Raw genomic sequence first — 6,712 nt, forward strand, 5'->3', positions numbered from 1 at the left:
TATATTTCCACTGGTTAAACCTTGGCACGGGAAGGTTTATTTAAATAGGAACATTAAAATTCATGGGACATGTATATGACATGCATTTTATTTGCATACTATGGGTATATGCGTTTTAGGCTGCATCATTTTTGGTATTGGAGCTGAACAAGGAAATTGTCTGTGTAAGAATTCCTTGAGAAAACTTAGAATAGAGTTATGTTTCGAAGGTATGTATACAGTCAAGAGGAGATAAGATTTTAAATCTGAAAAACAGTAGGCACATAGAGATAAAGTGTAGTAGAATTTGTAGATGCAAAGAAACAGAGAACAATCCATTCAAAGTGCAAGTGAACGGTAGAACAAGATCATGCAGAAGTCTTGAAGGTGTGATGATATGTTTTCATTTTAATTTGATTTGAAGATTGGAGGGTTTTTGGTCTTTATATTATTGCATAGGCAGCGACAGAAGAAGGTGAAAAGATTGCAACAACCTAGAGCAAGGAGTGTTCAATTGGTTCCAACGCAAAGAATCAGAAAGATACCGAAAGACTAAGATCAAAGGAGAGAAGCTTAATGAGGTATCATGTAGCAAGGAGGACTTGTTACTGCAGAGGTTTGGTTGTAGCTCATAGAAAGATCAAAAAGTAAATTCCACAAAGGATGTGGTTAGAATTGCTAAGGGATGAACGAAGCTGGTAAGAATTTCTAAGTGAAAGAAGAGGTGACTAGAAACTAGTATTTCATTTGTGATTGAAATACAAGAGGACAATTGTGTTCTTAAAAGGTTCAGATGAGTTGAAGCCTAGAAGGAGTGGAGGAAGTGCTCAAAGAGGTTCAAGAGAATAGTGAATCAAGTGCTTGTCAAAAGACCAAGTACAGAGGAAAGTGGCAGCAGGGGAGACTTGCTATTGGGGAGGCTTTAATGCAGTTCATAGTAAGTGAGTGAGAAATTCATGAATATAGAGAAGGAGATGACTATTGATAGTCATAACAGAGATAACATAGGTTATGAGGAAGACAACAACAAAAGAAAAGTGAAGAAGGAGGATTCCAAGGAATAGGGAAGGAGAACGAGTCAAGAGGAGCATGACAAGGAGATTGCAAAGTTAAAATAACAACTCCAGGTACTAAGGATGTTACTAGAGGAGAACCAAAAATAAGGTTGGGTCTTGAGTAAAAATGTAGTGAAGTGGTCTAAGTTGCAAAGAAGGCTACAATAGAGGCAAGTGAAGAGGCTAGTGGAAAAACTCAAAGAAGCTGAGTTGGAAATGGAAGTTTCCATTTATCAAACAGAACAGGGTGAAGTTCTAGGTGAAGAACAAGACTAGAGATCTGTGGAAGATCTTATGAATTATTATGAGAATTCAAGACATGAAGGAAATATGACAACTGAAGCATCAAGTGAGACCACAAGGTCTTATGTTTTTAAAAATAATAATTTGTGTATGATTGCACGTATTGCAGGATAAAAGAAACTTTGTGAAGATGTCTTCGGAATGGATTAAGATCTTGAAGTAAAAGGTGACAAAGAAAATTTCTCAGGAGAGAAAGAATTTGAATGGTTATAACAGAAAGAGTCTATGGATGAGTTACTTATTGGATACAATCATTTAAAGTAGTCATAGAGATGGAAGATCAAGATCTTATTCTGATGAAGAACGAAGGAATATTATCTCATAGAGGTAATCTAATGAATTTGATTAATGTTATTGATGAAGAAAAAATGTAGGAGAATATTAATGCAGATGACGGGGCAAGGATAGCTCTTGAAGAAGGTTTACAGAGAAACATCAATGAAAAGTGTATTGAAGAAGAAGGACATCTACTAAAAGATGTTAATAAAGTAGAAGTCTATGCAAAATATTTAACAAAGGGAGAAAGGAGATCTGATGATTGGTCACTAAAAAGGGAAGGTTTTGCAGAGGACGAACAGTATTTTGAAGCTATCAAAAGTATGTAAGAGTATCTTTCAGAAGATAAATGTTCTGAAGTAAAGAATGATGGAGAATGTCTCTTGAATGAGAAAAGCAGTGAATTATTGTAGCATAAATAATTTAGTAAAGAATTGATGTTTGAAATTGTTACAACACAGGAACAATTTCTTGTGAAAGAAGGAGATGAAATTCACTCTGAAGAGCTTATATATGAAGCAACAATTGAGACTGTTGAACCTTGTAATTTTCAAACTAATAAATTATGTACAAATGCAGGAATTACAAGTGATCATGAAATACTTATGAAGTGTCACAGAGAACTTGAATTACTGGAGTATTTACTGGAAAATCCATAGTATGACAGTGTGATTGCAGACGAAGGAGTTCACTATAGTGGACAAGAGCAGAAAGACATCATTGAAGAAGATGGTGTGGAAGAGAGATTTGCTAACAGTAGCAAGAGTCCTTTGGAGAATTCTTTAGAGAGGTTGAATCAACATACTAATGTCCTGATAGAGAAGGAAAAGGTAATGAGGCCTTATATTTCTAATTCTAGTAATTGTTTTATGATTACGAGATTTGATGAAAATGCGACAGATATGCTCCAAGTTGAAGAGTCAGTTTTAGAATTGAAGAAGATTGGAAGTTGCCAGGTTAGACATGCTGATGAGGAAAAAGAAAAACATGAAGATACCATGCTTGAAAAAGTTAAACTGATTGTCAAAATCAGTGAAGGAAATGAAGAAAAATTACTGAGGGTTGTCAAAGAATAGGAAGGAAAGTATTCTGGAATTGATGAACATCATAGTAATGTATTTGAGAGGAATGAAGTACAAGGGGAATTGGAGGAAAATTTACTTTTTGAAAGTAAATTTATTGATATTGAACATAGGTTGTTTGGAAAATCACAAGAGGGTAAGGATTATAGGGCGGTAGAAAGAATTTGACAACTTCAAAGATAAGATAATGAACAACAGGTTGAAGGTGAGTGTAACAGCCCAAAATAAACATGTAATTAATTAGATTAATTAAGTAATTTATAATTCAACATGCAATTATCAACTAATTAACATCAAAATTCAAAACTGTGAGTAGAGACACTTACCTATGATTTTAGTTGAAGTCTACTAACTGCAACAAGGTTTTGGGGATGACTTTCCACCCAACCGTAGGCTCAATTGCACAAAGTCTTGCTACAACTGGCCACCTCCAAGCCCTCGATCAATGTACTACTGTCAGGGAATCCTTTGTCTTAGAACACTATTCTCCCAAGAGAATGAATTATAGGATCTTGGAATGATGGAATGCCTCTCATCTTCCCCACCGTCTATTAAATAGGGCAAACATTAAAAGGGGAACCGCATGCACACACTCCATGTGTCAACATGCAACTTTACTGCTTTCTTTTTTTATTCTTTTGTTTTTACTTTTTCATAGTTTTACTGATTTTTACTATTTTTTTTGTTTTATTTTTATTTTTTACTTTTTGATAGCTTTACTGATTTTTTACTATTTTTATGTTTAACGTTATTTATATTTATTTATAGCATGTAATTAATTTATTAGTTTATTATTATTTATTATTTGCTTATTATTTATTTATTTATTATTATTTATTATTTTATTTATTGTTTGTTATCTATTTAATATTTAATATTTATTTAATATTTAACATTTATTATATTTATTATTTATTATTTATTATTAAGGGACATTAGAATGAGTGGACAAAGTACAAGAACAAATGGTAGAGTATGTACAAACTCAAGGATGTGCTAGAGATAGAGATTGAAGAATTATGGAAATTAATGATGAAGCAGTCTAGATGGAGGAGATTGACAACAACAAGAAGAATGATAAATAAGAATTTGAAATTGATTCACAAGGAGACGAAGATGAAACAGAACATAAAAAACATACATCAGCAACAAAGGAACATACCATTCAGACAACTACAAACTAAATACTGGGACCCTGGAGGTTTTCTATCAACATACGAGAACACATGATCGCAACATCATGAATGTTTCAACCTTGAGATTCTGATGAAGGAGAATTCTGCTTAGAAATATCATTGTATTTTATTAGACATAGGGGGTCATGTGTTTTAAGGGAGTTGGTTTCCTGAGTATTAAATTAATGTAATAATTAAGGGTTTTCAAGTAAGTTTGTGAGAGATATTTAGAATAGGAATTATATACTGTGAGGATATTTGTAAATGTTCTTGAATGTAGGAGAACATGAGTGATGATGAGTCATTAGTGAGGATTAAGAGATGTTGAAATATTGTAAATCTTAGATTAGGAATTGGTTTCATGATTTTGGGGATTAAAGAGAATCCTTAGGATTTAGTTGAGTTGTTGAGATCCCCAAGGGATCATTGAAAGATTTTAGGACTTGATGAGGAGATTAATCATCTGAACCAGAAATGGGTTACAGAGCCTTTTGTATAAATGTAAGCCTAAAATGAATAGGGAGAGTTATTTAGTTAGTGTGAGAATTAGAGTTTAGAGATTAGATAGGTTTGACTATAAGCCTACGAGTAGGAAAGAAAAAGGCCACTGATTAGAAAATTAGGCCAGAGAGAGAGAGATTCATTATGTAAAGAATTATTTATAAAGACAGAGAATTTGATTTCTGAGTTGTGTGGTGTGTATCGATTAATGGAATTATAAATTGTGTGTGGATTAGAGTAATTCTACGTAACATAGGTTTGTAGGTGTGCAGAATTAGAGAAGAAGTGCAGAGAAGAGTGTACAGGTTTACACACAGACATTACTGGAGAAAACATTCAATGTTACAACGAAGGTATAAATGAAAGGTTTCCTAAAACCTAAGGATTTATGAAGGAAGCGTAAAGGCACAACAAAGTGGAGATTAAGATATAAAAAAGTGAAGACCATAAGGTGAGAACAAATACACAAGGAGAAGGCAAATGGGCTATTCCACAATAAGAAACAAAAGAAAGTAACAGTGCACAAGAATCATTGGATCAGTCAGATCAATAGACGAGATTCTGTGTGATAGATGGCTAAGACTAAGTCCTGCAAAATAAAGTCAAGAATATGAATGGCGAAGATTAAACCCATGTGTTAGTTGAATAGTGGCATTGTCTTCATAGGTGGTAAGCAGTTTATCGCACGCCCTAAATTCTGTAAGTGGTATTGTACAAATTAACGTGATTGCCCTTAGCAGACGTCACGTAGCATGAGAAGACTACTTTTCTCACACGGCCTCAACCTGTTATCATTCATGCAAGTATTTGTGTGATATTTTGCAATAGCCATTGAATCTTATGAGGCAGATCAACGGTGGAGATTGGCCAAGCTAGTTGGCAAGCGGGTGACTCGATAACTGTGGAATTAAGGAGTGAGATCGACAGTGAAGGTTGAATGCACTAAAGAGAGCATCGATATATGTGCAAAGGTTTGTGGAATGGTGAAAAGGTAAGGTTTGAGTGTGGTTTATGAAATATTTCTATTATATGGTAATTATAATAGAAATAAGCAGAATCAATGGATTATGGTCTATGTTTGAGTTTTAACCAAGGTCCAAAGATTATGGAAGAGTTTATAAGGTTCCACTGAAAGGTTTACTAAATTCTAAACTTGGGATAGTTAGATGAAATATTTTTGCTTAAGGAATTGAACTTTGATAAAGTGGGATTTCATCAGATGTTATATTTCCATTGGTTAAACCTTGGTCACGGGAAGGTTTATTTAAATAGGAACATTAAAATTCCTAGGACATGTATATGACATGAATTTTATTTGCATACTGTGGGTATATGTGGCTTAGGCTACATCATCGTTAACATGGTGAGTTCATGGGATTAGAAAGAATGTTGGATACACTGACTATGTTTTTAATTCTTTTATGATCCACCATAGCATGATGGGAGCATCAAAAGCCTCAATAAGTAAAATCACACATGAAGTTTGATTTTATGAAATGAGGATAGGGGGATTTAATAATATTAGAAATAAGATGTAGCATCCACTCACCATAATTTTTGTTTAATTAAATTTACTTAATATTTCATATAAAAATGTTTGTATTATAGTTGAGACTAGTTATATGATTTGCTACATTATGTAGCTCTTTAAGTATCATATCACTGAAATAATTTCATTTATGACTAATGCTCATACCATATGTAAATGTGTTGTTGTGGAACCTATCAGATAGTGGACATTCATATTAATGATTGACCTTAATTTATTTTTTCTTGGAATATGCATATTGCAATTGTGGTTAACCAATACGATAACATTATATATTGCTAGAACTTCTTTATCTCTTCATATGATTTAAGTGTTTGACAATGCACTATTATTAAGATCGTAATATATAGTCTTGTTAAACTTAAATTATGTTGTTTATTTGAGTCTCTTTAATCTCTATGCATTTTCATTTCAAGATTATTCTATATGTCACATGGATTGTACTAACACTAGTGAGGTGTCAACAGATTCGGCCTTGGATTGCTAGGCCTTGGATCTAACAACTACGAATGGTAAGGTTTGGCTAAGGGGTGTAGCCACCCTTCTCACCTGCCACATTTTCACCCATTGTGCATTTGATAGAGCTCTGCTCCAATGATTCAAACCTTCATTCAATATTTTTTTTAGTGTTATAATGCGTACGATGGTGCAAATAATACATATATTATCTCTTTGTTTTCCTCTTACGAAATCCTTTGTAGATTTGGTTTAAAGAGGATATAGTTTATAGATAATAAGGTTTATTTCATTTTTAGGTTTTGGGAACAAAAGGTTTTCGCAATGCATCATCGT

Source organism: Pinus tabuliformis, chromosome 1_1, assembly GCF_031772625.1.
Source record: "Pinus tabuliformis cultivar Carrire ecotype Pingquan chromosome 1_1, CPIR1, whole genome shotgun sequence".
Lineage (NCBI taxonomy): Eukaryota > Viridiplantae > Streptophyta > Pinopsida > Pinales > Pinaceae > Pinus > Pinus tabuliformis.